The following is a 12,265-nucleotide window of genomic DNA, read 5'->3' on the forward strand; positions in this document are numbered from 1 at the left end:
GCTATATTTCTATACACTAGCAATGAACAACCTGAAAATGAAATTGAGAACAGTTTCACTTGCAGTAGCATCAAAAATAAATATGCTTATGAATAAATTGAAAGACGTGTACACTGAAAATTTTAAGTAATCACTGAAAGAAATTAAATAAGAGACAACCTTGATTCATGCATTAGAAGACTTAATATTGTTAAGATGGCAATAGTAGGCCAGGCACAGTGGTTCATGCTTATAATCTCAACACTCTGGGAGGCCGAGGTAGGAGGGCCCTTTGAGGCCAGGAGTTCAAGACCAGCCTGGCCAACATGACAAGGCCCCATCTCTAGAAAAAAATAAAAATAAAAATTAGCCAGCCATAGTGGCACATGCCTGCAGTCCCTGCTACTCAAGAGGCTGAGGCAGGAGGATCACTTGAGATCACATCTCAAACAAAAAAACCCCAAAAACAAAAATACAATGATCTAATAATTTTCATCTCAGTAAGTTTAAAAAACACAGTAAATTAAAACCAAAGAAAGCAATAGGAAAAATAAATAAATGACACATAAAAGCAATGTATAGTAGAATAGGGTGGGATTGAAGCCAAAAGCTTATTTTAAAAAAAAGATTAGTAAGACAGACCAAAAAAAAAAGCAAATTTAATGTCAAGAAATACTGGAAATTCTAAAACATTAGAAGAGGCTTTTACATTAACATTTATGCATGAATTTGAAAATTTAAATGAAACAAAGCAATTCCTAGAAAAACACAATTTAGCAAAACTTAGAAGAAGAAACAGAAAGCTGGGCCGAGTTTGGTGGCTCATGCCTATAATACCAGCATTTTGAGAGGCAGAGATGGGCAGATTGCCTGAGGTCAGGAGTTTGAGACTAGCCTGGCTAATACTGTAAAACCCCATCTCTACTAAAAACATAAAAATTAACCAGGCGTGGTGGAGCACCTCTGGCTAATTTAGTCCCAGCTACTTGGGAGGCCGAAGCAAGAGAATCGCTTGAACCCAGGAGGCAGAAGTTTCAGTTAGCTGAGATCACGCCATTGTACTTCAGCCTAGGCAATAGCGTGTGACTCCATTTCAAAAAAAAAAAAACAAAATCAAAACAGAAATTTTGATAATTATATTTTTAAAACTGGGCTGGGTGTGGAGGCTCATGCTTGTAATCCTAGCACTTTAGGAGGTCAAAGTTGGGGAAAATCATGAGATCAGGAGTTCAAGACCAGCCTGGCCAAGATGGTGAAACCCAGTCCCTACAAAAAGTACATAAATTGGCCGGGTACAGTGGCCCATGCCTGTAATCCCAGAATTTAGGAGGCCGAGGTGGGTGGATCATGAGGTCAGGTGTTCAAGGCCAGCCTGGCCAAGATGGTGAAATCCCGTCCCTACAAAAAGTACATAAATTGGCTGGGTACAGTGGCCCATGCCTGTAATCCCAGAATTTGGGAGGCCGAGGCAGGTGGATCATGAGGTCAGGTGTTCAAGACCAGCCTGGCCAAGATGGTGAAATCCCATCTCTACTAAAATTACAAAAAATTAGCCGAGTGAGGTAGCAGGCACCTGTAATCCCAGCTACCCAGGAGGCTGGGGCAGGAGAATCACTTTAACTCGGGTGGCAGATGTTGCAGTGAGCCAAGATCATGCCACTGCACTACAGCCTGCCCTCAAAAAACAAAAACACACGCCAGGCCCAGGTGGTTTCACCAATGAATTATACAAAAATTTAAGGAAGAATATAAATTTCACACAAGCTCTTCCCAAGAACAGAGAAAAAAACTTTTCAAGAAGCTAACAATTTGCTTCAAGAAGCTAATGACTCTGACACCAGGGATATCTTAAGGAAAATTACAAGCTTATCTTTTATGTGCATGAATACAAAAATCCTAAAGACAACATTTACAAACCAAATACAAATAGTATACTAAATAAAATATATTATGAACAACTTAATTCCAGGAATGCAAAGTTGGCTTCACTTTGGTATTCTTTCCTTAATGTTATTCCTATGCCTATACAATAATGGAGAAAAGAAATAAACAGAGGCAGAAAAACTGATATAATTTAATAACAATTGATGATTTTATGATTTTTATTTCTTTTTTTTGAAGACAGGGTCTGGCTCTGTCATCCAGGCTGGAGTACAGTGGCACAATCTTGGCTCACTGCAATCTCTGCCTCCTGAGCTCAAACGATCCTCCCATCTTAGCCTCAAGTAAAAAGGACTACAGGTACGTGCCACCACACCAGGCTTTTTGTACTTTTGTAGGGGCAGAGTTTCACCCCATTGTCTACGCTGGTCTCTAAGTCCTGAGTTGAAGTCATCCACCCACCTCAACCTCCCAAAGTGCTGGGATTACAGGCATAAGCCACTGTGCCCTGCAGATTTTCTGTTTTAAAAGCCTCTTGGCAAAGTCTGAAAAGAACTTTCTTAATTAGATAAAGAACATTCACAAAAACTTCAGCATATTTAATGGAGAAATGCTAAGAAGTTCACAACCCCGCCCCCAAGACTGGAAGCAAGAGGATAATGGTTATCCTCTCAACATAAACATATACAACCAACCAAAAGAGAGCCTGCATAGCCAAGACAGTTCTAAGCCAAAAGAAAAAAAAAAAACAAATAGAAAAAAACCCTGGAGGCATCATGTTACCTGACTTCAAACTATACTACAAAGCTACAGTAATCAAAACAGCATGGTACTGGTAACAAAACAGATACAGACCAAAGGAACAGAACAGAGGCCTCAGAGGCCTCAGAAACAACACGACACATCTACAACCATCTGATCTTTGACAAACCTGACAAAAACAAGCAATGGGGAAAGGATTCCCTATTTAATAAATGGTGTAGGGAAAACAGGCAAGCCATAAGCAGAAAGCTGAAACTGGATCCCTTCCTTACACTTTAAACAAAAATTAACTCCAGACGGCTTAAAGATTTAAACATAAGACCTAACACCATAAAAACCTAGAAGAAAACCTAGGCAATATCATTCAGGACATAGGCATAGGCAAGGACTTCATGACTAAAACACCAAAAGCAATGGCAACAAAAGCCAAAATAGACAAATGGGATCTAATTAAACTTAAGAGCTTCTGCACAGCGAAAGAAACAATCATTTACAGTGAACCAGCAACCAACAGAATGGGAAAAAATTTTTTGCAATCTACCCATCTGACAAAGGGCAAATAACCAGAATCCACAAAGAACTTAAATTTATAAACAAACAAAACAAAAATAAAAAAAACAATTCCACCAAAGTCAAAGTCTCCTTTTGAACTTCCCAAAAGGAGATATCTGCCAGGCACAGTGGCTCATGCCTACAATCCCAGCACTTTGGGAGGCCAAGGTGAGCGGATCACAAGGTCAGGAGTTCGAGACCAACCTGACCACCCAGCTACTCATGAGGCTGAGACAGGAGAATTGCTTGAACCTGGGAGGTAGAGGTTGCAGTGAGATGAAATTGTGCCACTGCACTCTGGCCTATGTGACAGAGTTAGACTCCATCTCAAAAAAAAATAAAAAAAAAGTAGACAGTTATGCAGCCAACAAACATATGAAAAAAAGCTCATCATCACCGGTCATTAGAGAAATGCAAATCAGAGATACCATCTCACACCAGTTAGAATGGTGATCAGGAGACAACAGATGCTGGAGAGGATGTGGAAAAATAGGAACGCTTTTACACAGTTGGTGGGAGTGTAAATTAGTTAAACCACTGTGGAAGACAGTATGGCTATTCCTCAAGGATCTGGAACTAGAAATACCATTTGACCCAGCAATCCCATTACTGGGTATATACCCAAAGGATTATAAATCATTCTATTATAAAGACACATGTACACGTTTCATGTTTATTGTGGCACCGTTTGCAATAGCAAAGACATGGAACCAACCCAAATGCCCATCAAAGACAGACTGGATAAAGAAAATGTGGCACATACACACCATGGAATACTATGCAGCCATAAAAAAATGACGAGCTCATGACCTTTGGAGGGACATGGATGAAGCTGGAAAGCATCATTCTCAGCAAACTGACACGGAACAGAAAACCAAACACCACATGTTCTCACTCATAAGTGGGTGCTGAACAACGAGAACACATGGACACAGGGAGGGGAACATCACACACTGGGGCCTTTCAGGGGTTGAGGTGGGGCTACGGGAAAGATAGCAGGGGATGGGGGGACTGGAGATGGCTACCATTAGGAAAAATACCTAATGTAGATGACAGAGGGATGAATGAAGCAAACCACCATGGCACTTGTATACTTATGTAACAAACCTGCACGTTCTACACATGTACCCCAGAACTTAAAGCATAATTTAAAAAGGGGGGGGAGGGGACAAAAAAATAAAAATAAAAATATACAACCATATAAACATATGGTTTTTTACAGACAGGGTCTTGCTCTTAAACTGGAGTATAGCAGCATCATCATAGCTCACTGAAGCCTCCAACTCCTGGACTCAAGGGTTCTTTCCACCTTAACCTCCCAAAGAGCTGGGATTACTGGGATTACAGGCATGAGCCACTGTACCCTGCTGTAATATTCTATTTTTTGACCTAGGTAGTGGTTATGTGGGTGTCTGCTGAATAACTGATTAAAACATACTGGTGTTTTATTCAAGTTTCCATATATTCTATATTTAACAATTTGGAAATCTCCAGCAAACTAGTCCAAGAATTAATAAAAACACAATGATAATCTAAGTAATCAGTAAAAATTACTAAAGTCTAAATAAACAATGACTGTGTACACATACACACACACACAAAACTGCAAGTAAATTCCTAGATATTATCAGTACCAAATGTTGAGGGAGTACAATTTGAACATAAAATGAGGGCCTTTTTCAGCTTAGGGACCCAGTTTGAGAGAATGTATTCATTAAGCAATTGTATAATGTCACATAATATGCACAAGACCCAACAGTGAGGACTGGAAATCCAAGGATTTCAAAAGATCTTTAAAAAAAAAAAAAAAAAAAAAAGGAAATGAAATGAAACTCAAGGATATTTAAGACCCAGTCCTTACATATTCTTTGAGACTTTCAGTCTAAACAGAAAACCTAGTTCAACTCTTAATGTAAGTATATATTTGTGTGTGTGTGTGTGTGTGTGTGTGTGTGTGTATAACCTTAGTAATGCTCTCACAACTTCATCTTTATATACCCACACTAACACAATCGCTATCACCATTTAGTAAGTACAGTTATGTGCATCATTTTAAGTATTATTCAATACAAATATTATTTAAACTTCACAAAACCCCTACAAATGGGTACTATTACTACCTATATGTCTAAAGAGGAAATTTAAACTCAGAGTGTAAGCCAAGGTCACAGCAAGTAAGCAGCACAACCAGAATTTGTTCTCAGGTCATCTACATCCAGAGCCTGTACCCTACCTTTGTGTGGGTTTATTATGAAATGGACAAACAATGTTTTTCAAAACTATATCCTATCTTCCCATTTTAAGAATGTATATGCTTACAACACCACATGGTGGAACCACAAACAGGAAGAGTCAAGAAGGACCTTGCTTCATCTCATGGATTGGCAGATTACAGAACACAGGAGGCAGGACAGTGTGAAAAAGTTTCTGAAGTGACAACCAAGCCAACCGTGAATAAAAGGATTTTTCTGGGAAGACAAAGTCAATTTAGTTGCCAACAATGTAGCAGAAGAGCACTCATTGCATGACTTCATCTAAATCAATGATTTTAATTATATAATACGCATGGAATGTAAAGAAACATCAGACAGGATCACATAAAGGATAAGACCCCTGGGACACAATTTAGAAACTTTCTCTGGGTTGATGCCAGATCACATATGCTACATATATTATTTTAACTTCAGAAAGTATTTTACAATATAAAGAAAACAAAATCAAGTTTGACTTTCAGCTGTATCAACTGGAATTTTGAAGTATGACAATACCTAGAGTTTACAAGGAATGTGACTGAAAACTCATGAAATCTTAGCAGGATTATAAACTGGTACATTCATTTTGAAAAAGTACCCAGCAACTTAAAGTGTGAAGACAGTATACTAAACTCTGCAATTCACTTCTAGGTATATACTCAAGGAAACTCTTGCAATGTGTGCACAGGAGACATAAACAAGGATGTTCACCAAAATACTGTTTATAATAGCAAAAATATACATGCCTAAACATTTACCTAAATATAGCAAAAAATATATACCTAAACACTTACCAGTAGAGGGATGTTATATATATTTATGTAAAATATTACTACAAAGCAATTAAAATGTACTGATTTTACTTATCAATATGTACACATTATAAATATGATACATGGAAAAAAAGCAAATACCAGGAAGATAATGTCATACTCTTTGCCTAAAGATTTAAAACATATGACAATTAAGAGGGGCTGAGGGGTCTTCCTAGGTGCTGGTATTCTATTTCTTGATTTGAGCTTTAGAGCATGAGTGTATTTGTTTTGTGACAATTTATCCAGTTATATACTTTAATTGTACATTTCCTCAGTGGATGTTTTATTTACGTTTTACCTTTTTATAGGTAAACTGTTGTTTGTGGACATACACAGAGCAGCATAAAAAACAGATGAAAAGGAAATACACCAACTTCAGGAGAGCTATCTCCAGGAAAATGAGGGCAAGAGTATACTTAAGTGTGAAATTTTTATTTTACTGTCTGAATAAAGGTCTGAATCGAACGTATCAATATCTTAACTGTTACCCTTTGTAAATATAGTTATCTCTAAATGGTAGGAATTAAGTGCACATATTTGCTTTTATAGGGCTTTTGCTTTTAAAAATTTTAACCAGCATGGCCAACATGGTGAAACCTCATCTCTACTAAAAATACAAAAATTAGCTGGGAGTGGTGGTGGGCACCTGTAATCCCAGATACTTGGGAAGCTGAGGCAGGACAATCACTTGAACCTGGGAGGCAGAGGTTACAGTGAGCTGAGTTTGACAGTTTCAGTTATTCAACATCCTTGCCAATTCTTCATAAGGTCAGTCTTCTCAATTTTAGACATTCTAAGAGGCAAAAACATTCACTTTTTGGTGTATATTTTGTCAATATATATGATGTATACACACACGTATACATACACATATGTATACTCTCTCTCATATACACACTGACAAACGCACAATACATATATATGTATGAGAGAGAATACGTATATATATTTTTCAAACAAGATCAGTAAGATCAGAATTCCTGGTTCCTACAGGAAATTGGCAGTTGCCTAGATCCAAATCTCTCCATATAGCCTCCAAAACTCACAGATGAATTAAAGCAATAAAACTAACTCACATCTCAAAACTATAGACTATTTAGGAGACAGGATACCATAAACAATTTGCACATAAGCGGGACTCAAATGTCCAAAACCTGGAATATCTACTTCTGGAGCCCACACTAGATAGGGCTGTCACAGCAGCAAACAAACAGAAAATGGCACTAAAAAAAAAAAAAAAACAAAACCAAAAAACCCTTCTTTACAATAGCCTTAAGTACTCATCAAAATCTAACTCAAAGAATGTACAAGACATCTACGAACACTGAGAAAATTTTTAAAGACCAGATAAACAAAGGGATATGCCGGCTTCTTGAACTGGAAGACTTGTTAACATATCCATCATTCAGAAATTGATTTATACACAAAACACAATCCCAATCAAAATCCCAGTATAACTTTGTGTATGTGGGGTTTGGGGAGCTTGGACTGATAAGCTAAATCTAAAATTTATATGGAAATGTCAAGATCCAAAAAAAAAAAGCCAAGAATCCAAAAAGACCAAGTTGAAGGACTTCACTACCAACTATCAATGCCAATTAAAAAGCTACAATAATTAAGACAGAAGGACAGATAAATAGATCAATGGAAGAGAAGCAAGTATCCAGAAACAGATCTGCACATATATTACAGATACCTGATTTATGAGAAAGGTGACATAGCAATACAATTTAAAAGAATTTTCTTTCACCAAAATGATGCTGAGTCAACTGGCTATTCATACAGAACAAAATTAATCTTGCCCCTCTAGCTTATACCATGTACAAAACAAAATTCCAGATGTGTTATAAATCTAAGTGTGAAAGGTAAAACAACTTTTGAAAAGAAACAGTATTATACTACCTTTATGACCATGGAAAAGGCAAACATTTCTTAAACAGGCCACGAAGCATTAAGAATAATAAAGTCAATAAATTACACTTAATTACAATTTAAGTTTTCTGTTATTCATAAGACACCAATTAAGATTACAAAGGCAGCTTGAACCTGGGGAGGATCCAAGATGGCCAAATAGGAACAGCTCTGGATTGCAGTTCCCAATGAAAACGCAAAGGATAAGTGATCACCATGTTTTCAAACGAATTTTTACTGTCCACAGACCAGGAGATTCCTGGGCAGAAAAGCACCACAAGTCTCCCGCACAGCTGTTTCAGCTGGCGCAATGGGTCTCCACACAAAAACGCACATAAATCCAAGTGCCATTTCAGCTGGCGACTGGAATGCCTGAGAGACAGAGTCGCTCGTTCGACTGAAAAAAAAAAAAAAAAAAGCGGGGGGCTGAAACAGGGAACCAGGTGATGGTCCTACCCCCACAAAGACTAGCAATCTGAAACGCTTTGCATTGAGAGTTTCACAGCAAGCACAGCTGGACCAGGGACAGTCCAGCTCTGTGGGGGGCAGGGCGTCTGCCATTAGTGAGGCAGACCGCCATTACTGAGGCAGACTGCCATTAACAAGGCACTTCTAACTATACCCCATAAACAAAACTGCAAGGAAGTTCACACAGCAGCTGGACAGAGCCCACAGCAGCTCAGCAATGTGTCTGCTGGCAGACTGTGACTAGGCCACCTCCTCACTAGGCAAGGCATCTCTGAAAAAAAAGGCAGCAGAATGACAGGAACTTATAAATAAAGTCCCACCTTCCCAGGACAGAGCACCTGGGAAAAGAAGGCGGTTATGAGTTCTGCTGCAGCAGATTTAAACATACCTGCCCACAGATCTGAGCAGAACAATGGAGCTCACAGCTCAGCACCTGAGCTCCTAAAAGGGACAGACTGTCTCTTCAAGCAGCTCATCACCCCCCATACAAAGCGACACCTCATAAAGGAGAGCTCAGGCTGACATCTGGTGGGTGTCCTTCTGGGACAAAGATCACCTGCAGCTGCAACAGGTGATCCCCAGGCAAGCAGGGTCTGGAGTGGACCTCCAGCAGTCCTACAGCAGAGGGGCCTGACTGTTAGAAGGAAAACTAAGAAATAAGTTCATCAGCAACAAAAAGGATGTCCACTCAGAGACCCCATCTGAAAGTCACCAATCACAAAGACCACAGGTAGATAAATCCACAAAGATGGGAAGAGCCCTGGTGTGAGTCATCCTGAGCGGCTGTTCTTTGGAGTAGTGGTCGTTTATCTCTCTCCACCTTCTCTTCCACCTAAGTGCGTGTCACCACCTGATGGAAGATCCGATGGACATGGACATGAGCCCCCTGAGGCCCCAGAACTATCTTTTTGGTTGTGAACTAAAGGCCGACAAAGATTATCACTTTAAGGTGGATAATGATGAAAATGAGCACCAGTTACCTTTAAGAACAGTCAGTTTAGGAACTGGTGCAAAGAATGAATTGCACATTGTTGAAGCAGAGGCAATGAATTACAAAGGCAGTCCAATTAAAGTAACATGGCAACTTTGAAAATGTCTGTACAGCCAACGGTTTCCCTTGGGGGCTTTGAAATACCACCACCAGTGGTCTTACGATTGAAGTGTGGTTCAGGGCTAGTGCATATCAGTGGACAGCACTTAGTAGCTGTGGAGGAAGATGCAGAGTCAGAAGATGAGGAGGAGGAGGATGTGAAACTCTTAAGTATGGCTGGAAAGCAGTCTGCCCCTGGAGGTGGTAGCAAGGTTCCACAGAAAAAAAGTAAAACTTACTGCTGATGAAGATGATGATGATGATGATGATTATTTCAATGATGAGGAAACTGAAGAAAAAGTGCCAGTGAAGAAATCTATACATGATACTCCAGCCAAAAATGCACAAAAGTCAAATCAGAATGGAAAAGACTCAAAACCATCATCAACACCAAGATCAAAAGGATAAGAATCCTTCAAAAAACAGGAAAACACCAAAAGGACCTAGTTCTGTAGAAGACATTAAAGCAAAAATGCAAGCAAGTATAGAAAAAGGTGGTTCTCTTCCCAAAGTGGAAGCCAAGTTCATCAATTATGTGAAGAATTGCTTCCGGATGACTGACCAGGAGGCTATTCAAGATCTCTGACAATGGAGGAAGTCTCTTTAAGAAAATAGTTTAAACAATTTGTTAAAATTTTTCCATCTTATTTCATTTCTGTAACAGTTGGTATCTGGCTGTCCTTTTTATAATGCAGAGTGAGAATTTTCCCTACCGTGTTTGATAAATGTTGTCAAGATTCCATTGCCAAGAATGTGTTGTCCAAAATGCCTGTAGTTTTTAAAGATGGAACTCCACCCTTTTCTTGGTTTTAAGTATGTATGGAATGTTATGATAGGACATAGTAGTAGTGGTGGTCAGACATGGAAATGGTGGGGAGACAAAAATATACATGTGAAATAAAACTCAGTATTTTAATAAAGTAAAAAAAAAAAAAAAAAAAGATGGGAAGAAACCGGTGCAAAAAGGATGACAATACCCAAAACCAGAAATGCCTCTCCTCCTCCAAGGGATCACAACTCCTCACCAGCAAGGGAACAAGGCTGGATGGAGAATGTGTATGATGAATTGACAGAAACAGGCTTCAGAAGGTGGGTAATAACGAACTTCTCTGACCTAAAAGATCATGTTCTAACCCAATGCAAAGAAACTAAGAACCTTGAAGAAAGGTTTGATGAAATGCTAACAAGAATTAACAGCTTAGAGAGAAATATAAATGAATTAATGGAGCTGCAAAACATCATCACAAGAACTTCACAAAGCATGCAAAAGTTTCAATAGCCAAATTGACCAAGCAGAAGAAAGGATATCAGAGACTGAAGATCAACTCAATGAAATAAAACAAAAAGGCAAGATTAGAGAAAAAAAGAGTAAAAAGAAATTAACAAAGCCTCCATGAAATATGGGATTATGTGAACAGACCTAATCTACGTTTGTTAGGTGTACCTGAATGTGACAGAGAGAATGAATCCAAGCTGGAAAACACTCTTCAGGATATTATCTAGGAGAACTTCCCCAACCTAGCAAGTCAGGCCAACATTCAAGTCCAGGAAATACAGAGAACACCACAAAGATATTCCTCAAGAAGAGCAACCCAAAGGCACATAATCGTCAGATTCACCAGGGTTGAAATGAAGGAAAAAATGCTAAGGGCTTCCACAGAGAAAGGTGGTTGGGTTACCCACAAAGGGAAGCCTATCAGACTCACAGCAGATCTCTCAGCAGAAACCCTACAAGCCAGAAGAGAGTGGGGGCCAATATTCAACACCTTTAAAGAAAAGAACTTTCAGCCTAGAATTTCATATCCAGCCAAACTAAGTTTCGTAAGTGAAGAAGAAATAAAATCCTTGATGAACAAGCAATTGCTCAGAGATTCCATTACCACCAGGCCTGCTTTACAAGAGCTCCTGAAAGAAGCACTATACATAAGGAACAACCAGTACCAGCCACTCCAAAAACATACCAAATGGTAAAGAGCATTGACACAATGAAGAAAATGCATCAACTAATGGGCAAAACAACCAGCTAGCATCAAAATGGCAGGATCAAATTCACACATAACAATATTAACCCTAAATGTAAATGGGTTAAATGCCCCAATCAAAAGACACAGACTGGCAAATTGGATAAAAAGTCAAAACTCATTGGTGTGCTGTATCCAGGAAACCCATCTCACATGCAAGGATACACACAGGCTCAAAATAAAGGGATGGAGGAAGATCTACCAAGCAAATGAAGAGCAGAAAAAAAGCAGGAGTTGCAATCCTAGTCTCTGATAAAATAGACTTTAAACCAACAAAGATCAAAAGAGACAAAGAAGGGCATTACATAATGGTAAAAGGATCGATACAACAAGAAGAGCTAACGATCCTAAATATATGTGTGCCCAATACAGGAGCACCCAGATACATAAAGCAAGTTCTTAATGACTTACAAAGAGACTGAGACTCCCACACAATAATAGTGGGAGACTTTAACACTACACTGTCAGTATTAGAAAGATCAACAACACAGGAAATTAACAACGATATCCAGGACTTGAACTCAGATCTGCACC

The 12,265-nt window shown here is 38.9% G+C and overlaps 1 protein-coding gene and 1 pseudogene across 18 annotated transcripts in view; one reads left to right on the forward strand and one right to left on the reverse strand.

The window, feature by feature from the left end:
• Positions 1-12,265, reverse strand: part of CPEB1 (cytoplasmic polyadenylation element binding protein 1) — a 103,893-nt gene that overhangs the window by 59,411 nt on the left and 32,217 nt on the right. The window lies entirely within an intron of this gene.
• On the forward strand, positions 9,459-10,338 carry LOC108592143 (nucleophosmin pseudogene; annotated as a pseudogene).

Source organism: Callithrix jacchus, chromosome 6, assembly GCF_049354715.1.
Source record: "Callithrix jacchus isolate 240 chromosome 6, calJac240_pri, whole genome shotgun sequence".
NCBI lineage: Eukaryota > Metazoa > Chordata > Mammalia > Primates > Cebidae > Callithrix > Callithrix jacchus.